At 48.8% G+C, this 26,578-nt stretch overlaps 1 protein-coding gene across 1 annotated transcript in view; it reads left to right on the top strand.

Annotated features, from left to right (window-relative positions):
• Positions 1-26,578, top strand: part of EIF2B5 (eukaryotic translation initiation factor 2B subunit epsilon) — a 566,918-nt gene that overhangs the window by 418,834 nt on the left and 121,506 nt on the right. The window lies entirely within an intron of this gene.

The raw sequence follows: 26,578 nt of genomic DNA, 5'->3' as shown, positions 1-26,578 counted from the left end.
GTTGTTTTTTCTGGCCACATCCCAAGTGGGCACTGGAGACTACATCCTTCGTGGGAGGGGGAGCTCATAGGTCTCATAAGCTCTTTCTGCCCGCGCTGTCTGGGGACCCTAGAGTTACTTTAGGAGTCAAAACCAACCCAGGCTGTTGTAGACCATATCTGTGGTTTCTTTTTTTCTTTTTTCTTTTCTTTTTTTTTTTTTTTTAAATGTAGTTTTGCTTTTGTTGCCCAGGCTGCAGTGCAATGGCGTGATCTCGGCTCACTGAAAACTCTGCCTCCCAGGTTCAAGTCATTCTCCTGCCTCGGCCTCCCAAGTAGCTGGGATTACAGAGGATGGGACAGAATAAAAGGCATACGAAGGAATAATGACCAAATTTTCCCAACATTTAGTGAAAACATCAACCTACTGATACAAGAAGTTCAGTGAACTCCCAGGATTAAAAAAAAGAAAAAGAAAAAAAAACTATAGTTAGGCTCATTACAGTCAAACTGCTGAAAATCAAATATAAAGAAAAATTCTTGATCTGGCGCAGTGGCTCACAGCTATAATCCCAGCACTTTGGGAGGCCGAGGCTGGAGGATCACAAGGTCAGGAGTTTGAGACCAGCCTGGCCAACATGAAGAAACCCCATCTCTACTAAAAACATAAAAATTAGCCAGATGTGGTGGCGGGCACCTGTAGTCCCAGCTACTCGGGAGGCTGATGCAGGAGAATGTGGCGTGAACCCAGGAGGCAGAGCTTGCAGTGAGGCTGAGCTTGCAGTGAGCCGAGATGTCACCACTGCACTCCAGCCTGGGCAAGAGTGCGAGACTCCATCTCAAAAAAAAAAAAAAAAAAAAAAAAAGCAAGGGAGGCCACAAGACAACAGGAGAATAGCTTCAAATTGCTGACAGGAAAAACCAAAAACCCATGGTTTTATATTCTGTGAAAAGATCCCTCAAACATGAGGTTAAAAGAAAGACATTTTGGCTAAGTGCAGTGGCTCCTGCCTATAACTCCAGCACTTTGGGAGGCCGAGGTGGGAAGATGGCTTGAGTCAGGAGTTTGAGACCAGTCCGGGCAACATAGGAAGACAAAACTGAAGGGAGAAATAGACAAATCCACAATTATAGTTGGAAATTTTAACATCTCTCTGTCAATAATTGATAAAATAACTTGACCAAAAAAATCATTAAGAATATAGATTTGCACAATACTACCAACACGACCTAACTGGCATTTATAGGACAATAAACCCAACAACTGCATATTCTTCTCAAGTGCATATAGATTGTTCTCAGGACAGGCCATATGCTGGAGGATAATATGTCTCAATGTATTTCAGAAGACTGAAATTTCACAGTGCATGTTTTCTGACTACAATAAAATTAAATTAGAAATCAGGCCAGGAGCGGTGGCTCATGCCTGCAATCCCAGCACTTTGGGAGGCCAAGGCAGGTGGATCACCTGAGGTCAGAAGTTTGAGACCAGCCTGGCCAACATGGTGAAACCCCATCTCTACTAAAAATACAAAAATTAGCCAGGTGTGGTGGCACGCACCTGTAATCCCAGGTACTCAGGAGGCTGAGGGGCAGGAGAATCACTTCAACCCAGGAGGCAGAGGTTGCCATGAGCCAAGATCACGCCATTGCACTCCAGCCTGGGTGACAGAGTGAGACTCTGTCTCAAAAAAAAAAAAAAAAGAATAGTTGTACATGAATATTTGTAATACCTTCCTCACAACAGTTAAAACCAGAAATAACCTAAATATCTATCAACAGGAGAATGGACAAATTGTGGCATATTTATGCAATGAAACACAATTTAGTCATTAAAATGAATAAACGACTGATAGGTGTGACATGTGTGAATCTCAAAGATACTATGCTGAGTGACACAAATGAGTACATAATGTATTATCGCATTCATATGATGTTCAAGAAGGGGCGAAACTAATTTGTGGTGATAGAAATTGGAATGATGGTTACCTGTAAGCATTGGGCATAAGGGAAATTTCTAGGGTAATGAAAATACTCTACATTTTGACTTGTGTGTTGGTTTCACAGGTGTAATTCATCAAAACTTTTTGTGTCATACACAAAGATCTTTGTGTTTCGCTCACGGCACATAAGTGTTCCTCAATGAAAAAGAAGGGAAGAACAAATATTGAGGGGCTAACTCACAGTTTCTGGTATATCATTAAACATTCTTTAGTTTTCACTTAATATTAACAAATTCCTTTGGGCAGTACTCAGTGTTTGTTGCTGTAATTGATGAATCCCTAAACCCACTGCCTTAGCACAAAAACGTTTCTCATTCACATGAGGCCCCAATGGGTGCTCGTGATCCATAGGGAGTTCTCCTCCAAGTGTTGATTTAAGAATCTATAGTGGACTGGGTGCAGTAACTCAGGCCTGTAATCCCAGCGCTTTGGGAGGCCGAGGCACGTGGATCACCTGAGGCCAGGAGTTCAAGACCAGCCTGGTCAACATGGGGAGACCCTGTCTTTACTAAACATACAAAAATTAGCTAGGCGTGGTGGCAGGTGCCTATAATCCCAGCTATTTGGGAGGCTGAGATAGGAGAATCGCTTGAATCTGGAAGGCGGAGGTTGCAGTGAGCCAAGATCGCACCATTGCACTCCAGCCTGGGTGACAAGAGTGAAACTCCATCTCAAAAAAGAAAAAAAAAAAAAGAATCTATCATGGCCTCCACCATCTCCACAACATGGCTTCCAAAGTCATTGCGTTTGTCTACATTAAACAAGAAGGGAGGTTGAAGCTTAGAGCTTGTGCATGGAAGGTTTTTATGGGCCAGGCCTGATGGGCTCACATCACTTCCACTCTCATCCTGTGGCCTTGAGTTTAGTCACGTGGTTACACCTAACTGAAAGAGAGGCTGGGAACCGTAGTCTAACTAGGAGCTCTAGAAGAAAACATGATTTGATAATGTTAGCAGCCTCTGCCACATTGTTATTAAAATATCACGAAAGCTAACTTGGATTAAATACTCCTTACCAGCAACTGTTCTAAGAACTTTACATTTCATCTTCAACAACTCTTTGAGGTACGTACTAGTTTAATCTCTGTTTTACAAGTGAGGAAACTGAGGCATAGAGAAATCAAGGGAGTTGACCAAGGCACAGTGTTGGTAAGACGAAGCCTGGCTTTGAACTCAGACAGGCTAACGTGAGAGCAGGTGTTTGTAGCCACTACTCCACGCTGCAGCCATTTAAGGATTGTACAATTTTTCAAATTTTTGGGTGAGCCAAATTTTATTTAACCCTTTTCATATCATTAGAGATGTAGATTACATCTTGATTGGGGCTCTGCAAATAATACATTGCTAATATCTTTTTTTTTTTTTTTTTGAGACAGAGTCTTACTTTCTCCCCAAGCTGGAGTACAGTGGCACAATCTCGGCTTACTTGCAACCTCCACCTCCTGGGTTCAAGCAATTCTCCTGCCTCAGCCTCCTAAGTAGCTGGGATTACAGGGGTGCACCACTATGCCCAGCTAATTTTTGTATTTTTAATAGAGATGGGGCTTCACCATGTTGTCCAGGCTGGTCTCAAACTCCTGACCTCGAGTGATCTGCCTGCCTTGGCCTCCCAAAGTGCTGGGATTACGGGTGTGAGCCACCGCACCCAGGCCATAGCTAACATCTTAAAGTTTATTTCTCCCTATGTCATGAATTGATTCCTTAGAATTAATTTTTTAGTTTTTAAAGTTCACAAAATTAGGCTGAAAAAGTCTATTTCCTCTCTGAATTATGTACTGCATACAAATGACCTCATTACTGACAAGACATTCATCATTAGATATTAAATATTTTGGTTCATCTATCTCAGTTTGCAAACGATTTTGTATAAAATATTAATCTGCTTTTGTTGATGTTTGAACTCTAATGATATTTGAGTAGACAGACATGAGTTCCTCATCTTAGGCAAGAGAGAAACAGAATTTTTCACTGGAAAAAGATCTCACGGCTTATCTGGTCCAATTCCTTAGCCACTGGAGAAAGATAGTTCTAAAAACAGCTGAACGAAAATAGAAATTTTATAAATTGAATCACATTTATTTTTACTTATGTAGCGCACTTGCTCTCAAAGAGAGCCTATGATAAATGCTTCAGTAAGTGAAAATTTAGCTTGTGAACAATTAGCAGCCATTAAAGTTGAGATGCAGAAAGGAATGAAAACTGCAAGCTGACAAATTGGGCCTCAGCTTCTGAAGTGATTTGGCTGTTTCTAAATCATAGTTAACATTTACTGAGTGCTTAACTGCGCATCAGACACCGTGCTCAGCACTTTACAGACTTCCTGTCATTGAGTCCTTGCAGCCCATCTAGGGGGTGCGTATTGCTAATATCTCTATTGTACAAAGGAGGAAATGAGCTTAGGGAGGTTAAATGAGGATGTATGACTTTTAAAAGCAGAAAACTCCCCCATGAAATAGTTCATGCAATCCATTAACATCATTTACATCTTAGATTCTTTGACAAGGTTGGAGATAGCGTAGGGGATTCCACTCAGGTAAATAATTCCCAAATTCTCAAATTATTAGTTTCTCAGGTTAAAAAAAAGGATAATGTAGAAAGTTAACAGGTATGGTGAAAACCTAGATTTTCCTGAAATCTGAGGACGGAAGGGACATTTGATGGACTGATTGATTGATTGATTGATTGATGAGCCTTCGAGAAGAGGCCCCCCAGCGAGTCTATTGTAGAGTTTCATTCTCTGCCACTTGTCTGTTCTCTATTTCAAAGCCCTCCCACCAAGTGTCGGGATCCCACCCTCCTTCCTTTTCTTTCTCCCCTCTTCCCACACGCTCTCCCAGAGCCTCTTCCCAGGCCCAGCCTTCCCAGCCTACCTCAGTCCTTCCCTGCCATTCAAGCCATAACCCTGTGGAACCTCCTTGAACTCAGAAAGGAGAGGCTGACTTCCGATGAGTTCCACCTAATTAATGAGCAGTTCCTCCCCAGAACCCAACGCTTATCCCAGGAGCACAGCACTCGTGCCTCTCATGGAGCAGAAGTGTGCCCCATGAGTGGTTGATTCGCCTGATGACTGTCCTTCAGGCACCACCGGAGGCTGAATTCTCACTAGGAGGTGGTCACAGGTGCAGGCAGGCTCCAGGGATTAGGAGCTGTGGTGTCTTTCCAATGCTCCTGTGTATACTTGGTGGAGCTGAGAACAGCCAGACACTGGGTGAGAGCTTGGCTTTAGGATAACATCCTACATTTGGGGCCTCATGGCCTCTGGTGTCCCCACCTGGATTGTGGTAGCCTACTCTGGGGCAGGGGAGGAGATTCCAGGGAAAACAGGGCCAAAGACTGTGCAGTGAGGTGGAGGTGGTGTGGAAGGGGGCCTTGGTTCCAGCCGCATGAGCCTCTCTCCACTTGACACTGAGGAGTCATTGGAACCTTAGCTCTTGTCTCTGGGAGGTTGGCAGCAGGCATCACAGACTACCTCCCTCAGGGAGCTCACAGTCCCCATAGAAAGGAAAGACGTGCAGGTGCATGCCGGCTCACACACACACACAGAGCACATCCACACACACAGCGCATAATGAGAACTGACAACTGGCCCGCAAACTCGAGAGCTGTGGTGGCTCCAGCAGTGCCACTGCTGCTTGTAGGTGGGGGATGTGGGGGCATGCATGCGCTGATTTCGCAGGTGGCTTTGGAGCAGTGGTTCAGGCAAAGGAGTTACAGGACCTAGAGCTGGGCCCAGGTGGAATCATTGTCTTGTTGGGTGACCTTAGCCAAACTAAGAGTCTTAATGCTACCTTACAGGTTTTGTGTTTTGTTTAGAATTAAAAGAGGCAGGGCCTGGCACGGTGGCTCACGCCTGTAATCCTAGCACTTTGGGAGGCCGAGGCGGGAGGATCACCTGAGGTCAGGAGTTTGAGATGAGCCTGATCAACATGGAGAAATCCCGTCTCTACTAAAAATACAAAATTAGCTGGGTGTGGTGGCGCATGCCTGTAATCGCAGCTACTCAGGAGGCTGAGGCAGGAGAATCGCTTGAACCTGGGAGGTGGAGGCTGCTGTGAGCCGATATTGTGCCATTGCACTCCAGCCTGGGCAACAAGAGTGAAACTCTGTCTCAGAAAAAAAAAGAAAAAGTGGCAATATCTGTGTAAGAGCCTACATAGAGAAGTGTTCATGGCATCACCTGAACCTGAACCTGGCACATCCTGGGAGGCCTGTGGTCGCAGGGGAACTGCCTGGCCCAGCAGAGCTCGCTGTTTGATATGAACACAGATCACACATGACAACTGGTAACAGCAGTGGCCTCCTGGAAGGGGAAAGGGTTACCGGGGGCAAGACAGGGAGGGACATTTTTTTTTTTTAATTTTGTACACAATACATCTACTTCTTGTTTCAAAAGTATGTCAACCATTTTCCACCTTGGCCTGCACGCAGTGGTGTGCTGCGAACATTCAACAAGGGGCTCTGGGGCAGCCTGGTACCAGCAGGCTCCAATGCTCCCACTGGTTGCACAGGTGTGTTAAGGCCAAAGCTTAAGGACTGATGACTAAGCTTTGCTGTTCTCCTTCACTGGGATGGAAACCAAGGCACAGAGAAAGCCGAGGCTCTCTCTTAGGACCAAAAACCCAGTGGTGGTGAAATTGAGTCTGAATCCAAGTCATTTGACTGGGAAGGGCCTGGATTCAGGTCCAGCCTCTCTGTCCAGCTGTGACCTGAAACAAGTTGGCTAACGTGTCTGAGCCTGTATTTTCTTGAAATAGAAAATTTCTCAAAGACTGTTTTGCAGCTTCACTACAAAAAAAAAAAAAAAAAAGTCTACCTGAGGGTGCTTTGAAAACCTTAAAACCCAGCCTGGCCAACATGGTGAAACCCTCTCTCACTAAAACTACAAAATTAGCTGGGCGTGGTGGCAGGCGCCTGTAATCCCAGCTACTTGAGAGGCTGAAGCAGGAAAATCGCTTGAACCCAGGAGGCAGAGGTTGCAGTGAGCTGAGATTGCGCCATTGCACTCTAGCCTGGGCAAAAAGAGCGAAAGTCCATCGCCAAAAAGAAAGAAAAAAAAGAAAGGAAGGAAGGAAGAAAACCTTAAAACCCTAATACAATATAATATGTTTTTAAACAAAAAAGAAAATAGAAATCACCTTTTCCTCTAGCCCCTCAGTTCAGCATTAGTCAAGCTCTTTAACCTACTCTTGAATGTACCAAGAGCCTTCTTCACTTGGCCCACCCTGGGTAGAAGTGGATTCTCTCTTCCTCTCTCCCCAGTTCCTGAAGTTTCCATGGCTCTATACTCCCTGTAACAAGCAAAGGAGAAACAGGCCATCCTCCCTCCGCTGGAGCTTCTCCACAGGTGAGTCCTTTGCTGCCAAAGGCTGTACCTGTTCCGCCATCTCCCCCTGGTGGTGACTCTTACGAGGCGCTCTGGCTTCGCTGGCATCTGGGCAGGTTGGAATTTAAGGGAAGTATCTAGATGCACCTAGATGGGGCTTGGTGAGGAGGAATCAAGCTGCTGGGCCTCGAGTAACATCCATCTCTGCACCGTGGCCACTGTGCCCATCATGCCGGCAGTGGGCTGTGCAATAACAAAGGAGGGCTGTTGAAGGTTGACCAAGTCATTTTGTCTAGTTGGTTGTTCAGTGCCTATCCACGCTGGATGCTCTCTGGCAGCTGTTAATATGTGCTACAAAAACCTTCACACTTGGGCCCACTCCCTAATGTCCAGACACGTCCTTCAGCCCAGACCTGCTGCTCCTCAGCTTCCAGCCTTTTTCCTTCAGGTCCCAGCCTCTGACCAGTCAGCCAAGCCATCAGCCCTGCCCATGAGTTGTACATGTACTTCTCTTTCCACACAAAGGGGACAATTAGATGCACCATCTGAAACTCGCCTATTTATTGGAGGATTTTCTCCAATAATTTTGGATAAATAATTTCCAAAATTATTGGGAAATTATTCCAAAATAATTTCAAAATTATTGGAAATTCCAAAATAACTTCCAATAATTCTTTTCAAGGCCACCCCTGAGTGAGGCTGCCATCATTTTTAGTTTGCACATACATATGGAGTTGTACCCCAAGTTCAGGCTTTTCCTCCCACTTTGGCTGGTTGGAGAGGAACCCATAGAATCATGGGCTCGAGCTGGGGTGGGGGCCCTGCGGCTTGCGGTCTACTCACTTCAATCCTGGAGGATGCATCTCCATCTTACAATGGGCTGCTGCTGGACCTGCTTGGCCTTATGGCTTGGGAGGACTGACAAGACCCAGCTCACAATGGGCAGTTCTGGCTGCACAGTCACTTGGTGCCCCATGGCAGTTTCTTATTTTATTTTTTTTGTTTTTTGGCATGTAGTTCTCACTGCAGATGGCATGGCCTTGCTAGAGAATCTCAGAGGGCTCACTGTGAGTCTCCCACTGGAGCCTGCACAAACACCATAGGCGTCCTTCCCCACCATTGATCTTTCAGCACCATAATGTCTGCTGGGCCAGAGGCTTCAGGCGACAGGCTGCATCTGTAGGTGACACAAGGCTACTTGGAGTCATTAGGGTAGGGCAGTCTGAGCAGGGGATGCTGTTTCCTTCTCAGGGGAAGCTCTTGTGAATGCAAACAGAGCATATTAAGTCCTGGAAGGAGAGACAGAGAGAGACAGGGAGAGAGACAGAGGTGTGTGTGTGTGTGTGTGTGTGTGTGTGTGTGTGTGTGAGAGAGAGAGAGAGAGAGAGCAGGGGAGAGAGAGAGAGAGAGATGGGGGAGTGAGGAGAGAAAGAGAGAAGGAGATGGGGGAGAGAGAGAGACAGATAGAGAGGTGGGAGAGAGAGAAGGGAAGGAAGGAAGGAAGGAAAGAAGGGAGGGAGGGAGGGAGAAAAAGAAAGGGAGAAGAGAAAGAAAGGGGAGGAAGAAAGAAAATGAAGTTGCTCTTTGCTGTATGCTCTGTGTCATTTAGGGTCTTTTTCTATATATAATGCCCCAACTAACTGTGAGTTCCTTAGGGGCAGAGTTAGAACCCCAGCTCCTCCACCTACTGGCTATGTGATCCTGGGCAAGCCACTTCACTTCTCTGAGCCTTGGTGTCCTCCTCTGTAAAATGGGGATTTTTTTTTTTGAGATGGAGTCTCACCCTGTCACCCAGTCTGGAGTGCAGTGGTATGATCTCAGCTCACTGTAACCTCCGACTCCGGGGTTCAAGCGATTCTCCTGCCTCAGCCTCCCAAGGAGCTGGGATTACAGACATGCACCACCACACCTGGCTAATTTTTGTATTTTTAGTAGAAACGGGTTTTTGCCATGTTGGTCAGGCTGGTCTTGAACTCCTGACCTCGTGATCTGCCCGCCTTGGCCTCCCAAAGTGCTGGAATTACTGAGCCACAGTGCCCAGCCCCGAATGGGAATAATATTTTAATATTTTAGCTCACAGCACAGTGTCTGCACCCAATCAGCACTCCTTAAAGCCTGGCTAGCATTCTCCTCCCCTGTGGCCCTCTGACAGAAGATTCCCCACCCCAACCTCAGCGCTCAGCAAATCTGTGCTAATGTGTGAGTGGGTATCGATGAGTTCATATAACCCTTGGGTAGCATGTGGTTAACATGTGTGCATTTTAATAGGGCTATTTTACAGCGACTCTAATGATGTGTGGATTGTCTGGGGGCCGTGGGGGTTGTTCTCTCAAGCTATAAACTCACCAATGCTCTACTCCACATTCTCCTCAGAGTCTCTAACCTACCTCCTCTTTGGCCCTGGGTCTGCCCAAGCTGGCCCCTCGCAGGTGCCCAGGGCTGCAGGGTGTGTGTATGTGACTTGTGTGGTGTGTGCGTGTGTGTGTGTGTTGTTTGTGTGGTGTGAATGTGGGTGTTGCTCATATGATGTGTGTGTTGTCTACTTGGTGTATGTATGTGTTGTGTGGTTGTACGTATGCGTGTGTCCTATAATTAAAGTCCCCAGAAACAGGAAAAAGCCACACCCTGCCTGGTTACCACCTTCTCACCCCTCTCCACGGGCTCTGAGCCCTCCCCTGACGTGGTAGTGGGCAGCACCTGTGCCCTGATCTTTGCATCTCAGCATCTCGCCCAGGGCTTTGTGCTAAACGGGTGCTCAATACGGTAGTACTTTGCTAATTGGAAAAAAGCCGTCGCGGGATGTTCTTTCCAGGGCAGTGCTGCAGTGCCCTCTGGTGGATTTTCTCTGAACTTCTCTAGGTTTGCGGTTCCGCTCGTCCTTGACAGGTGAGTCGGTCCTGGGAACCCAACCGCCTGGCCTTCTTCGCTCTGGGTCACCCCTCCACCTTGCAGAGAGTGGGGCTCAGTGGGAGCTGAGGCTGTGTGAGGGTGAGGCTGGGGTCAGGCTGGGGAGGAGACTGATGTTGGGAGTCCGGAGGTACAGTTATTCTTGTACCTCTAGTAATAAGAACTGTGAGGTGGAAATGCCCATTTCAGTGATGGTAGAGAGAAACCAATGGAACCTGAACATAGGCAGCCATCCCTTAGGAAGCATCTCCTCCTCCTCCCCCTCGTCCCCCTCCTCCTCCTTTCCTCCTCCTCCGCTTTCTCTTCTTTTCAGACAGAAGTGCCTCCACAGATTCCCTTATTATCCACGTAGAAAAGGAAGGAAGACATGAAAGCTTGTATGTCAGATATGTTATAAGTAATCTGTTTAAAAGGGGAAAAGAAAATAGGGGAAGAGATAAGAAACAAGACAATAAATCTAGAAAATCAGGAATGAGAATAAAGATAACAACCAGAAAAGCAACAACACAAAGGTAGAAATCAAAACTAAAGTGATCTCAGTAATTATGAATAGATTAAATTATCCATCCTCTGAATATGAAAATATGAATAGTTTAAATTTAGCTATATCTTGTTAATAAAGATGACACATAAAGGCCAAGATTCTCTTACACTAGGCAAATACTCACACATGCACATCCAATCCATCAGCAAGTCTTGCTGGCTCTGCACCCAAAACACATCCCAAATCCATCTTCCCTGCTGGCGCCACTGCCCAAGCCACCATCATCTCTTGTTTGAATGATGTCAGGAGCTTCCCAACCCATCTGCTGGGTTCTTTCTGTTACTCCCCTGTAATCCAGATTCCACACAGTAACACAGTGTTGTTGTTGTTGTTGTTGTTTCCTTTCCTTTTTTCTTTTTTGAGACAGAGTTTTGCTCTTGTTGCCCAGGCTGAAGTGCAATGGTGCAATCTCAGCTCACTGCAACCTCAGCCTCCTGGGTTCAAGCGATTCTCCTGCCTCAGTCTCCCAAGTAGCTGGGATTACAGGTGCCCACCACCACGCCCAGCTAATTTTTGTATTTTTAGTCGAGATGGGGTTAGACCATGTTGGCCAGGCTGGTCTCGAACACCAGACCTCAGGTGATCTGCCTGCCTCAGCCTCCCAAAGTGCTGGGATTACAGGCATGAGCCACCGCACCTGGCCCACAGCGTTCTTTTGAAATCAGAAATCAAATCACGTTGCCACCCCTGCCCCCTGGTTTAACAATACATCATTTGCCCCCCATTTCACTTGACATAAAATCCAAAGTCATTTCTGCAGCCTATGCAACCCTGTGAGTGGGACGAAGAAATGATGCCACTCCAGAGGGCAGAACCAGGGCCAAATGACAGGAGTTGCAGAGCACAAACCTTGACCCAAGGAAGGGGGAATTTTCTAATCATCAGAGCTGTCCAAGCTGACTGTGCGCTGCGGAATAAGGTCCCCACTACAGAGAGTACGGAGCTGCAGCTGAGGGGATTTCCGTACAGGGTTGGCTGGTGGCCGAAGTAGATTTCCCTGTTGCCTTCTTGCAAGAGACTCTGTGCCTCTAGGAATAAGAACTGTGAGGTGGAAATGCTCACTTTGGTGATGGTGGAGAGAAACAAATAGAATCTGAACATAGGCAGTAGTCCCTTAGGAAGCATCAGCTTCTGCTTCTTCTTGATTACTTCTTCCAGTGGGGAGCTCAATACGTGGCGGGCAGCCCTTCCTTTCAGTCAACACTTCACGTATTGGGCAGGCCAAGTCTGTCTGCCTCCCCGAAACTTACTCATCTCAGTCTCAGCTTCTCTCTCTTGCAGAGTTCTAAGCACTCTTCCAAAAGTGTGCCAGAAATTGTGCTGCATGTTGGGGACATAAAGATGAAAGATGTGAACTCTGCTGTCAAGAAGTGCACAGACTAGAGGCAGCTGGCTCATTCACAGCGGGAGTGCCACAAGGATGATGGGGTATTGCAAAGGGCAGGGCATGCAGGAACTGCAGTGCAGGAGAGCTCAACCCTGGGTGGGCATCACCATTATCCAGGGAGCTCTGAAAACTCCCACACTCACAGGGTCAGAGCATCCAGAGATTGTGAGGGCTGGAGTGCAGTGGCACAATCTTGGCTCACTGCAAGCTCCACCTCCCAGGTTCACACCATTCTCCTGCCTCAGCCTCCTGAGTAGCTGAGACCACAGGCGCCCGCCACCACACCCAGCTAATTTTTTGCATTTTTAGTAGAGATGGGTTTCACCGTGTTAGCCAGCATGGTCTCGATCTCCTGACCTCGTGATCCGCCTGCCTTGGCCTCCCAAAGTGCTGGGATTACAGGCGTGAGCCACCACACCTAGTGGCTTTGGTGTTTCTTAAAGATCCCCAGGTAGTTGTAAGGTGACTAAAGTCGTGGGCCCCTGGCTTAGTTGGGAAGTGCTTCATCTCTGAGACACCTGGATTCGAATCCCAGTTTTGCCACTTAACAGCTTAGTGGCCATGGATCTGCCTCTCTAGTCCTGTGAATGAGCAGGAGAAAAAAACAAGAAAGAGAGAGGGAGAGAGAGGGAAACAAGGAGAAATAGCTTGAGCAGTGCACCTGGCCATAGAACACCAGGGCGGGGCTGGGGGTGTCTTTGCAAATGGTCACATCACACCAGGCCTAGCTGCACCCCAGTACACCAGGCCGCCAGTACAGCTGTGGCACCCGCTCAGTCGTCTTCCTTTGCGGAACACCTGCTGTCAGGGTTTATTGCAGAAGGAGCCAAGATCACAACTTTATGTAGGCAACAAAATAAACCCTTACAAAACATGAAAGGATTTTTACAGCCACCCTATGACATGAGAACTGAGTACCCCCATTACAGAGAAGGAAACGGTTACATAGTCTGTCTAAGGCCATGTGAAGTGAAGGGCTGGACTGGAACTAGAATGTAGACCTATCTCATACAACACCCTGGAATGAGTCATGCCCAAGTGAAAAAGGAAACTACTGGCCGGGTGCGATGGCTCACGCCTGTAATCCCAGCACTCTGGGAGGCCGAGGCGGGCAGATCACCTGAGGTCAGGAGTTCAAGACCAGCCTGGCCATGGTGAAACTCTGTCTCTACTAAAAATACAAAAAATTAGCCAGGTGTGGTGGTGCATACCTGTAATCCCAGCTACTCGGAAGGCTGAGGCAGGAGAATCGCTTGAACCTGGGAGGCAGAGGTTGCAGTGAACTGAGATCGCGCTATTGCAATCCAGCCTGGGCAACAAGAGTGAAACCCCGTCTCAAAAAAAAAAAAAAAAAAAAAAAGGAAAAAGGAAGAGGAAACTATTAGAGTGTAGCTGTCTGTATTCCCTCCTGATCCTCTCACCTCTCTCCCCTCCAACCACTGTCCTGAATTTATGTTGATCATTTTCACCCGTCTATATGCCTTTGCCATATATGAAAGATTCCATACCCAGTACATTGCATCCGATTGCATGTTTTTCTGCCTTGCATAGACAGCATCATAGGAAAGAAATCCTCCTCTTGCATCTTGCTTTTGTCTACTAAAATTGTCTGTGACATTTATCCATTTGAATACATATATCTCTAATTTGTGTATTGTTACTGCTTTTCAAAATCCATGACTCTGCTGATGAAGTTTCAGGTTGCTTCCCGTTTTTTACTGTTACAGATAATGCTGCTACAACCATTTTTGTTCTGGTATACTGCACGTGCGTGAGACTTTCCCAAGCGTGTACACCTGGGGAGGTTACTGGGCTTGGAGTATGGTGCTTTTCCCGTCTGGCGTGCAGGTTACCTTCATGCCAGCGTGAGCCAGTTTCTGTTGCTCTGTGCCCTCACTCACACTTGGTATCACCACATTTCACACGTACAAGCCTACATTCTTCTTTTCTTCTTTTTTTTTTTTTTTAGACAGAGTCTCCCTCTGTCTCCCAGGCTGGAGTGCAGCAGCACAGTCTCAGCTCACTGCAACCTCTGTCTCCCAGGTTCAAATGATTCTCCTGCCTCAGCCTCCTGAGTAGCTGGGACTACAGGTGCTCGCCACCATGCCCTGCTAATTTTTGTATATATATTTTTTATTTTAGTAGAGACCGGATTTCACCATGTTGGCCAGGCTAGTCTTGAACTCCTGACCTTAGGTGATCCACCCACCTTGGCCTCCCAAAGTGCTGGGACCACAGGCGTGAGCCACCGCTCTCGGCCACAAGCCTATATTCTTTATACCGTCCCTAACAACCTTTTGGGAGAATAGTTGCACAGAGAACTGCAGCTAGACCATGTTCTTGGCTATGACATCCTTGGCAAAGCCCGGACGGAGGTCACTGAGGCAAGCTGTGCCAACATTGATTCAGAACATCCTGTTGCAAAACATGGAGTGAAAGACATGAAGCAAAAGAGGACTTTGGAAACGTTTCTTGGCCATCTCCACCAACAATTTGCTTCAAGGTATCATTCTTTCGTCTTGACCTTTTTTTTTGAGGGACTAAGTAGGGAGCCCAAACTCCTATATTTACCCGGGGTAGTCCCAATTCAGGCCAGTTGTCCCAGTGTAATTATTAATAGTACCACCTTTGACTCTTCAAGGTGTTCAGACTTGAAAGATAATTTATATGGTCACCTTCTGTAGGAGGGTGGCAATTCACAGCAATTTCCTATCCACAGGTACTCTGCTGTGGCCAACGTGGGGATGACTGAATGATGGAGAGCCTGTGTTATACAAACCACAGGGCAACATTTGCCATTGTTTCTGCTATCGTCCCGCAATTGTTTAAGATGGAAGCATGAGCCCTTGGAAGCTTTCAGAGAAGAAGCTAGCCAGAAACTCACAAGCCCTTTCCTTGTGAAGATCTGGCCCATGGAGTGCTGGCCATGCTCCCTGGTCACTGCCCATGGGATGGTCAGCTCCCGGGGCAGGTGGTGCTGAGCAGGTTGGCGGGTGTTACCCCTCCCAGTCTCCTCAAGATTAGAATCTGTTCCAGGCCACCAGACAGAGCTCCCTGCCAGTGCTCTCACTAGAACAGTTCCTGGACGTGCTTCGAGAGCTGTGGCCAAGCTCTTGTGACAACACCTCCTGGAATAACAAAGGGATCCTTTGTGGGCAATCGGCTCCAGCTAACAGCTTGTGGATGGCTGGACTCCCTCTGGCATTTTCTTTTCAAGACAGCCGCCCCCCCATTCCCATCCATTCAGCTCAAGACAATCTGGGATCGTACATAGATAATTGGATCATTTGTTCAACCTGAAGAGGTAGGTCAGGGCGGCCTTCCAACATCAAAACTTCCGGAGGAAATGATGGACACAATGGGAGGTCTGTGGGGGTGACAGCTCAGGGCATCCGCATTCGATGGTTCCCTTCCAGTAAGTATTGTGCCACCTCTGAGAGAAGGCCTTCAGCTGGCAGTGTGCTCGTGTGACAAGGGCTTATTCTTAGCAATAGGTCCACAAAGGATTTCCCACTGAGCAGCTTTGGAAACCTAGGCTGTTACTTGGAAGGGCAGGCCCATTGAGGATTGCTCTTGCCAATGGAGCTTCAAGACTCCTCTGGGGCCACCAACTCCATGAAGTCTTTGTGGAGCCACCGCCTCCCAGATGTTCGCCCAGATGAGAGTTGCACACTCTTGCTTTTGTGCCCCCTGTGTTATCCCCATGAGTGTGTGCATATGTGTATCTGCCTCCATGCACATGTCCATATGTCTGTCACGGCACAATCACTCCCCAGGGACAGCGACACTACCTTACTCTTTTGTGTTCTCCTTCCTGCACTGGGAACTCAGTAAAAGCTTGTGAAATGAAGAACAGAGTCAGTCTTTCACCTGGAGGTGGTTGGGCCCAGAAGCAGACTGCATGGAGGAATTCAGATGATATTGTCTCATCTCTTTTTGCCTCCTGAATTCTTCTCTGTTTCTTTTCTTTTCTGTTACTGTAGATGAATGCTCTCCATGTTGGGGGAGATGGCCACCAGCACCCCCAACTGGCAACATTGCAGCTCTGGAAATGAGGGCAGCTCCATGGTCTCTCCCCTGTCCCTTGATCACCCCTGTGGCCACAGGGTGGGGTGCAGTGACTAGCGGGTCCACTAGAATGCCATGATTGGATTGGGGTATAGCAGTTCCCCAAAGTGGGGCGATTGAGGTGGCCCTGAAGAGACAAAAACAACAGACATCCAGGAGAAAAGCACTGAGCTTGAGGGACCTCTAGGAGGACAGATTCTGACCTGGAGACCTGGAGGGCTCCTGTGAGAGGAAAGACTGAAATCTCCAACCACCACAGGCTGAGGAGCTTGGGCTGGGCGTGTTTACAAAGACCACCCCCTCAGAAAGGACCACAAGTGGTTGATCTGCAGGCTTTGAGCATGAGGCAGCAGCAAATGGACCCTCACTGGGACACCCAGCGGCCAGGTCCTGTGCAGGACCGGAAGTCAGCAGCCAACCCCTGCTCATCTGCTGGGGGACCGTGGTCCGCTAAGTGGCCCCACAGAGGCCCCCCTCCCATCAGGCTGGCTCCGGGATGACCGGGTGGTGGCCCTCACAGCAGTAGTTAACATTCTGGGAACCAGGCTCCCCGGGCACTGCCCCATTGCCTCCTGCCAACAGTGCTATCTTGTAGATGTTAGGATTTAGAATCAGAAACAGGCCCTAAATTAAGCAGAGAAAGAGAGAGAGGGTGGGAGGGAAAGAGAAGAGGAAAGACTGAGGAGAGAAAGGGAGGCAGAGAGAGAAAATGTTGGAAGGACACGGGATAGTTGAAGGAAAAGATGAACAGCCGCTTTCGGGATAAACGGGCGCAGGACCGAGGCCTGCTGCTCTGCCGACCCAGGGCCAACTCCCTTCAGTCCCTGTGACTGCCCCGGGAGTCCAGTTCCCAGGACTAACACGGGCCAGTTCCTGCCCCTGGGATCAGGGATCAGGTTCTGTGATTGACCACCCCACCATGCGGACTTGAGGGGCCGCTCACTCAAAGGAAGGGTGAGAAGGAGGGAAGTTTATTGTGGACAGACAAAGCCAGCAGCTCTCAGGCCCCACTAGCTCCATTTTCCAGGTAAGGAGATAGGCTTGGCAGGGGGCAGGACTTGTCAACATCACGGTGACAGTGAGTGACAGTACTTAACCCAACTAGCTTGACTGCAACACCACATTCTTAATCACTGTGTTTGCTCCCCATCCAACCAGGGATGGCTGCCTGGTGAGGACACCTCATTTGATCACAAATCGTAATTTAACAGAATAACATAGTGGTTAAGAGTTTGGGGACCTGTTAGAAAGTCACTACAGTCAAACAGGCAAGAGAGGAAAGGACTAGCCTGTCCCAAGGAAGTAGCTAGGATGACAGGAAGACATGGATCAGTGGATGCCAGAGAGTGTGAGAAGAAATCTGTCACGACTGAGAACTCATAGGACTGGGAAGGGAGGAAGGAGTGGGGTCTACATTGGCCTCAGGCTTCTGGTTTGGGCACTGGGTAGATGGAACTGCCCTTCACTGAGGTGCAAAGCCCAGGAGGAGGAAGTGGTGGCAGTGGAGGTGGGAGAGAGAGGAGTTTCATTTTGGAAATGTTGGGTTTGAGGTGCCTGCAGGACACCCAAGTGGAAATGCCTAGGGTTCAGTGGGTCCATGGGGTGTGGAGCATGAGAAAGAGCCATAGGTGGAGCTGGTATCCCCCAACGGCATGGTATAGTGTGAGGCTGGCAAAGGCCTGAGGACAGAGCCTGGGCATCATGGCATTTAGGGGCAGGGAAGCCTTCTCAGGTGAGAAAGCATCAGCAGCTCATTCTTTCCTTGCATGAGTGTGATTCTGTCTGCCTCTTCCTTCCCTGTCCACTCCCCCAACTTTGCCTTGCCCAGGTAAGCCTTTTTTTTGGACAGAGTTTCGCTCTTGTCACCCAGGCTGGAGTACAATGGCTCAATCTCGGCTCACTGCAAACTTCGCCTGCCTAGTTCAAGTGATTCTTCTGTCTCAGCCTCCCAAGTAGCAGAGATTACAGGTGCCCAGCACCATGCCCAGCTAATTTCTGTATTTTTAGTAGAGATGGGGTTTCACCATGTTGGCAAGGCTGGTCTCGAACTCCTGACCTCAGGTGATCCATCCACCTTGGCCTCCCAAAATGCTGGGATTACAGGCGTGAGCCACTGTGCCCAGCCAGGGTAAGTCATTCTTAACATTTCAGCCTCCACAGTCGTTCCTCAGCACAGCCTTGCCTGGCCTCCCAAGCATGCTTTCATAGGCTCCCATGCTTTTCCAGCACAGGACTTCTTACCTTGCAATAACCAAATCATGTCCGTGACGATCGCCCCTGCTGGACTGTAAGCTCCCTGAAAACAGGGGCCATGCCTACCATGCTCACTGTTGTATCCCTGACGGAGGTGGAGAAACTCCCCCTCTCACTCTCTTCCCGTGCCCCACCTTTTCCAGGGATGCGGATTGACTGGGTGAGTTTCCAAGACGCAGACAGGGACAGAATCACAATCAGTGTATGAAACTGACCCACATTTCTGTGGTCCTTCTTCAGCTTCCTTCATCAGGCCCACTGGGTCAGGAAGAGAGCCTGGACTCTCTTGCAAGCTGGCATCTTCTCTCTCTTGTCTTCCCACAGAGTGCCTGGGTAGTTGGCAGTGCTCCTCGTTTGGGCTGCAGCTCTTGGTAAGACCCAATCTGGGCTGTGAGGCTGAAGCACATGGCCCACCCCATGCCAAAAGCAGCCTGTCTTGGGGAATCACACAGTCACCCAAACTTGTAACAAAGGGGCACTTTGGTTTCTCGTTTATTTTTACCCTCACAGCCTTGGGAACCTTATGGAAAGAGGGATCACTGGAGGCCAAGATTTGGCCATTCCCAGGTCCTCTGGTGAAATCCCATTGAATAGACCCTTTCCCTTGTTTAACCCCTGTTCAGTGAATGAAGGAAAGAAGGGGGAAAGGGATGCACAGAGCAGAACTTCAACTCTAGAGTCATGATCATTTATGAGTGTCTGTCTCTGGGGAGATCTGGTCCTAGACCATTCAGATACCATATGGATCCAGGGCTTTGCTCCCATGGTACTGCATGGCAGACAATGGGCCCTGTTACAGCAGTTCCCACAAGCATTTGGAAGGCTCCTCTGTCAATCTGCCAGCCAGACAGTGGTATAAACCTCTGCAACCTAAGCACAGGTTGGGCTGGGCGCAGTGGCTCACACCTGTAATCCTAGCACTTTGCAAGGCTGAGGCGGGGGGACCACTTGAGGTCAGGAGTTCGAGACCAGCCTGGCCAACATGGTGAAACCCCGTCTCTACTAAAAATACAAAAATGATCCGGGTGTGGTGCCGGATGCCTGTAACCCCAGCTACTTGGGAGGCTGAGGCACAAGAATCGCTTGAAACTGGGAGGCTGAGGTTGCAGTGATCCAAGATCATGCCACTACACTCCAGCCTGGGTGACAGAGTGAGACTCAGTCTCAAAAAATAAAAATAAAAACCAAGCGCAGGTTGGAACATCTGCCGGGTCTGTTAGATATTCAGCATTTTCTTGGCCCATGAGTAGCCTCCAGATCTAATAAAATGTCTTTAAAACTATCTGAAACTGGCCAGGTGCGGTGGCTCACATCTGTAGTCCCAGCACTTTGGGAGGCCGAGGCGGGCGGATCACGAGATCAGGAGATTGAGACCATCCTGGCTGACGGGGTGAAACCCCATCTCTACTAAAAATACAAAAAATTGGCCGGGAGTGATGGCAGGCACCTGTAGTCCCAGCTACTTGGGAGGCCGAGGCAGGAGAATGACATGAACCTGGGAGGCAGAGCTTGCAGTGAGCCAAGATCGTGCCACTGCACTCCAGCCTGGGTGACAGGGCAAGACTCCATCTCAACAAAAAAAAAGTCTCTGAAACTGCCTGCATGCTGGAATTCACATCAGTCCTATAAGCTAGGTGGCACATCTTGTTTTACAAAAGGGGATACAAGCTCAAAGAAATCCTATCATTGGCAGAATACCCAGCACGAGTAACAATAATTAACAGTAATGAATGATAGTAAATGGTGCTACCATTGACTGAAGACCTACTATGTGCTAGTTACTCCATTCAGGCTTCTACATGTTTCTGTCACTCATTCTTCGCAGTTGTCCAAAGAGGTTGATGCCATTATTTTACAAATGAGGAAACCGAGAATGGGAGAGATAGGTGACTTGCTAGAGTTCACAAAGTTAATGGGAAATGGGGTCAAGGACTCGAACCCAAGTCCGTCTCTAAGGCCTTCTTCCTTTCACTGTGCTGTTCTCCTTCCAGCTGGTGGCAGGAGGTGCAGCGAGGATTCTGTGTGTAGCAGGAGGGACCCAGACAGGCCTGACAAAACAGATTCTGAAGGAAAAGGCTGTTAGGCCTGGTCCAGGAGTGGCAGCTTCAGAAACCAGTGTAAAGGAATTGCCTCGTTTGTATTGCACGCTGGGCCAGGTCATGTGCCAGCCACTTCCCAGGGGGCGGCTGGGCATAGTGGTTCATGCCTGGAATCCCAGCACTTTGGGAGGCCAAGGCAGGGGGATCACCTGAGGTCAGGAGTTTGAGACCAGCCTGGCCAACATAGTGAAGCCCCGTCTCTACAAAAATACAAAAATTAGCGGGGCGTGGTGGCGGGCACCTGTAGTCCCAGTTTCTCGGGAGGCAGAAGCAGGAGAATCACTTGAATCTGGGAGGCAGAGGTTGCAGTGAGCCGAGATTGCACCACTGCATTCCAGCCTGGGTGACAAGAGCAAAACTCCGTCTCAAAAAACAAAACAAAAAAAGAAAAAAACCAAGAAAATAGAAACCCAGGGGGAAACTGGCCAGACCTGGGACCTGGGCAGAGTGGGGACAAAAGGCGAGAAGAGACCTGACATTCAGATGGCCATTCCCCACTGGAAGCAGATGCAAAGGACTCGTGCTGCCCAGAGACACAGGGCAGGGCCTGGCAAAGGCCTTAGCTCTGCAGAGGAAAGGAGAAGCCCTGAGAAGGCCTCCTTTGGGAAGGAGATGGGCCAGGAGACCTTGAAGGTCCAGTTGGCCCTGGTGGCCCCGAGTGAACCTCTCTCCAGGGATCCTTCTACATCAGCAGTGGGAGAGGGAGGGAGAAGAAAGAGGTAACTGAGATTTTTCTAAAAGCTTTTGTTTTATAAAGCATTGTGACTGACTGAGGCTTCTGCTTGAAACATTAAAACCCATCTAGGAGTTCGTGTCTCTCTCAGGCTGAACTGGAAACTCCTAACACAGCTAACAAAGCCCTGTGTGCTGTGGCTGCTGCTGACCCCACCTGACTGTCCGTGTCTCCAACACATATCTCATGATGCAGTGGTTCTCAAAACTTCCCTTCCCCTTCTCCCCAGCATGAGAACCCCCTGGGGGCTTTAGAAACGCACCCATGCCCAGGCCCTAAGGCAGACCAGTATCTCTGGGGGTGGCATCCTTCTTCCTAAAAACCTTCCCAGGTGATTCCGTGTGTGTCTAGGGCTGAGAACCCTGCCACTCAGCCTTCTCCGTCATCCTCTCCTGCCCAAATCCTCCTATTCTCCAGGCCTCAGCCAAGTCTCTGTGCGGGGTCTGTTCCAGAGGAAGCCCTCCCTGACCCCTCTCCCAGAGTTGTATTTGGCACAACGGGTTGGGTGGCCCATCTGCGCCTGTGTTCCCATGGCACCTTGTGATTGTCCGGAACTGCTTGACACTCACCTTTCTCCCTGTGACTGTGATCTCCCTGAGGACAGGGGCCTTGTCTGGTGGTTCACAGTTGCATTCCTGCACCTGACATATGATGACCGTTCAATAAATGGGCTGAAATATTAAATATCAAGTTAAAAATCTGTCTTCCTAAAAATTTCCCTTAGTCCCTGATGTTCCCACCTTCCTAATTAAACGTGAAAACCCACTTCTTTTCCATTTTTTAACTTTCCCCAAATGTCTATGGATATTGGCCCTTAATTAGCGCTTTTGAATCCCGCTGGGTCCTCCCTGTCCTCCTGAGCAGGGAGCTGGCTTTCTGTTCCTGCAAACATTAGTGTTTCCCCAAATAGCTCCTAGAAAAGGAAGCACAGCTTCTCCACAAGAAAAGACAGTTTGCAAACAAGAGCTCTGCACAGGCAGGCTCAAAGGCAACTGAAGCGGTTCCCTCTCTGGGAGATGTTTAAAGCACCTTCATTTAGGATCACAGAGAAGTTTAGTCAATACTCACCCATTTCCTCCTCCACTCTTCCTAAGAGGAAGGCAGAACGGAGCTCTTGTCAGAGAGGGTACCGGCCGCAGAACAGCTTCAGGAGAGTAGAGGGGATGACACATGTTGGAGCGGAAGAAGATGAAGGTGAGAAGCTGACAACAGGGCATTAATTGGCTTTGGAACAGCTAAGAGCCTCACCCTGGCCCAAAAACCCCGAGGCAATTTCCGAAAGCAACTGTGGAGGAAGAGGCCTGCCCCTTTCTCACCTCCTCTGAATGGGCAGCTTGGAAGTGGGAAAGAGGGCCAGGAATCCATGGGGCATCCTTCTCCCGCCAACTGCCTGGAGCCTGGAGGGAGGCCAGGCGCTCACCTCCTGGGGTTTGGGATTGTGCCTGGATATAAGGAGCTGCAGCCCCTATCTCCCCATTACTGAGAGGAGGTGTTGAGAGCTGCCCCGGCAGAGCTAGGGCACAGGGATGGCTGCTGCTAAAGTGTTGGGTGTGGACAAGTGGTCTTTGCTGAGTTTCTGGCTCCACTGACATTTCTTCTTAGCTCAGTTTCCTTATCTGAAAATGAGGGGATTTTTGGACCAGATATCAAAGGTCTCTTCAGCATTGCTTCCTAGGGCTGGTGAGAAAACAGGGAAGCAGGAGGGGAAAGCCCAGGAGTGGTTGTAACTCAAAGACCGGCACTGAGCCCCTGTCTGGGGGATGGGGCATGTCCTCACAGTGGTATCCAGGCTCTAGACTGGGGGCTCACATATAAAAGGGGTGGCAGGTCTACCCCTACATCTTGTATGAGTCATTACATGAAGGAATCGGGCCCAAAGAGCTTTAAAAGACTCACACAAGGTCACACAAGTAGTGAGCATGGAAGCTTTCTCTACTACATGGATGGCAGGTAGATTTACCTTCATGCCCAACTCTGATAGATTGGCAAGGGCTGTTGGGAGCATCATGTGGAGGAAAGAGTCTGTGATCTATTAGCAATGTCTGCCACACGCTTGGAAAGAGGAAATGCCAACAAGGCCACCACATGTTTACCGTAATTACTAATTATTTACTAAATTGTTATTGAGAGGCTGCTTCATGTAGGGCACTGGTCCTTATACTGGAGATTCAGTGATAAACAAGAGCAGCTCCTGCCCGTAGGAAGTTTCCATTCTAGAAGGGGAGACAAACAATATATATGTGAACAAATGACTAAATAATATCATCTCAGCTAGTGCTAAGAAGTATAAGGAAGATAAAATAGTGCAATGGGATAGGCAGTGGTGGTGTGGGAGAGGAGGGAGGAGATCAAGGCAGCCAGCAGGCAACATTTAGGCTGAGACCTAGATGCTGAGAAGGAGGCCTCCTTGTGAGGAGCTGGAGGAAGAGCATCCCGGCAGAGGGAACAGCCAATGCAAAGACTCTCCAAGAGACAGAAAGACCAGAGTTGAGGCTGCTTAGAGGGCAAGCAAGGGGGCCAGTGGAGGGGATAGGAGCAGTGAGAAAGCCAGCTGCCTGCTCAGTGTGACCATTCGGATGTCTGACAGGCCCCCCCAACTTAGCCAGTCCAGCACGACACTCTCAGTCCGCTTCCCCATCACCCCTGCTTCACACACAACAAAACCTGCTCCTCCCCAGGTCTTTCCCTTCCCTTCCCAGCAAATGACATCTTTGCCCACCCTGTTGCTTGGTCCACTGTGCTACAACCCTGGCCATGCCACCATCAACTCTCTCCTGCAGCCTCCCCATAATCCTCTACAAAAGCCCCCAAAGCACTCATCAAACCAATCCCCTCATTGCTTACTGCCCAAGGCTCTCTTCCTCCCAGTTTTGTCTTTTTTGCAGCTATCCCTAACCCATGAACCCACGAACCCAGGGACAGATATTTTATCATCTTTTTAAAAAGAGAATCTGAAGTTGGTTATAGCCATAAGAGCACTAAGCACCAATTCAATCCACACATATTCCTCTAGTTGCCCCCAAACAAACAGTGTTTCCAGAGTGGATATGAGGACTGGGTATTAATGATCACAGGACCATTTATCAGGCCCCTGCAGTGCTCCTGGCTCCCTGGCCAGAGCATCACAATAGCCCTGCAGGGACGGCATGATTTTCATCCCACTTTCATTCATGCAGAGATTTAGACTCAGAAAGGTTCAGCTTCTTATCAGAAGTCCCAGAGCTGGTAAATGGCTGAGCCAGGATTTGGACTTAGGTCTCTCTGATGCCAAAGCCCAAGCTCTTACTTCTGCATCAAGTTTCCTCCTAGACTCAGATGGGCAAAGAATGATGGGCTCAGAAAGAGACACCTCAACCTCAGTCCAGATGTTTCCCTTTTATACCAAAATCAAAGGTCAGAACCTGCTCCCTGGGTTCCTTGGGACCGCCTCAGCCTGGAAACAGGAGGGGCAGGAACTTCTGCCCACCTAACCCCAACAAAATGAGGCATCCCAGCTCTCCTTATCTTCCTAGCTCTCAGTCTTCATCCTTCCATCTGCCCCTTCCCAAGTCCTTCTTTTGCCAGGTGGTCACCTTTTTGCCCTGGGCTGTTATAGCCAGTACCCCAGTTTTCTCCAGGAAGCATTCCCGTGGGAACCACAGTGCCAACATCCGGTGAGGACAGGCCCTCCGTTACCTGCTGGCCCTGCTGCCTCTGCTATCAGAACCAAGAACAAAGGAGCTTGGTGCCTGCCGCCTGGCTGGCTGTGTTTGTCCAGGGTGAGGCCTTGCCTGGCACAGATGCTGAGCAAACAGAAGTGCGGCTTCACAGATCCGCCTTACAATGAGTGGGACTTTAGGGGATGTGTTGCTGCCAGGCCACCTGCCGAAATATCACTGTGCCCAACCCCAGCCAGCACTCCAGGGCATGGAGGACTGCAGGGCAAGGGGACCCATCTCTGAGCCTTAGGCTTTTCGGCTCTACAATGGGAGAGTCGTACAAGATGATCTCCAAGAGCCCTTCTGTGGTCTGGAGGCCTGAAAGATGTTTCTGAAAGCCCCTAGGGCTTGAGAACAGATCTTGGTGGCAAAATGCTGAGGGTGGTGTGGGGTTGGAAGCCAGGCTTCTGACTCATGGCAGTCCGGGCCCCAGCCCCATGTACCCACACATGCCTCTGTCTCTGACCAGCAGGACTGACCTCTTTCAGAGAAATGTCCTTCAGCACTGGATTTATGACCTCATTCACTCTCATGGAACTTCCAGGACTAGAGCTAGGGCACTTCACGGTCAGAGGACTAAGTGTGCCTGTGTTGCTTCTGAGGTCATTCAGAATCTAACTTCTCACTCTCTGCCTGCAGAAATCAGGGTAGCTGGGGAAGGCTCTGAGGGACTGTGGAGGGAGGTTTCTCCAGTTAGGACAGGAGAGCTGCATGATGATGGTGATTCTCAGAATGTAGGTGCATCAGAACCACCTGCTTGTTAAAAATACAGAATCTTGGACCCCAGACTCCAGAGGTTCTGAGTCCCAAGATTTGAGGTAGGAAAGGATGGCTTAGAATTCTGAGTTTTAAACAAGCACCTAGGTCCTCTGTAGGTTTATGATGAAATGTATTTAAAAGCTATAAAGTCCTGGGTTCAAATCCCACCTCTGCCACTTTTTAGCTACGTGACTTGAGAAAGTCACTGAGCCTTTCTGGATGTCCGTTTTGTCTGTAAAATGAGGCTGTATAAAATAACTTGCAATAAGTTCGAGTTATTGTTTCAGAGTGTTGATTGCACTTTGTAAATGTTTGTGGAATGAATGGGACAGAAGTCTATTTGCCCAAACCAGAAACCTACTGTTCTCCTTGACTTCCTCACCTACCACATCTCTCCACCAACCAATCACAAATTCCTGTGAACTCTATCTGCTACATACACTTCACACCTGCCAGCTTCTCTCCATCCTCAGGGCCATGACGCTAGCCAAAGCCACCATCTTCCCCTGCCTGCGCACCGCACAGCACCCTCACTGGTCTCCCTGCTGCCACCATGGCCTCTGCCCATTCATGCTCCCCAGAGCAGCCATGCTCATCCAAGATCATGCCCCTACTTCAAACCTTAACTCTCAGGAAGGCCTTATCATGAGTCCAGAACAATTCCTCCTTCTCCCAACACCTACTTCTAAGAACTCCTTTCAGTCCCTCTTACACTCAAGCTATTCTGAACTTCTTTCGGATTCCTCCAGTGAATCACAGTTTCTCTTGCCCCTAGGTCTTCATACAAAGAGTATTTGCTCCCCTCCCCAATCCTTCGGAACACACAT

This window comes from Theropithecus gelada, chromosome 2 (assembly GCF_003255815.1).
Source record: "Theropithecus gelada isolate Dixy chromosome 2, Tgel_1.0, whole genome shotgun sequence".
Lineage (NCBI taxonomy): Eukaryota > Metazoa > Chordata > Mammalia > Primates > Cercopithecidae > Theropithecus > Theropithecus gelada.
This window is presented reverse-complemented; position numbering and strand designations above follow the sequence as displayed.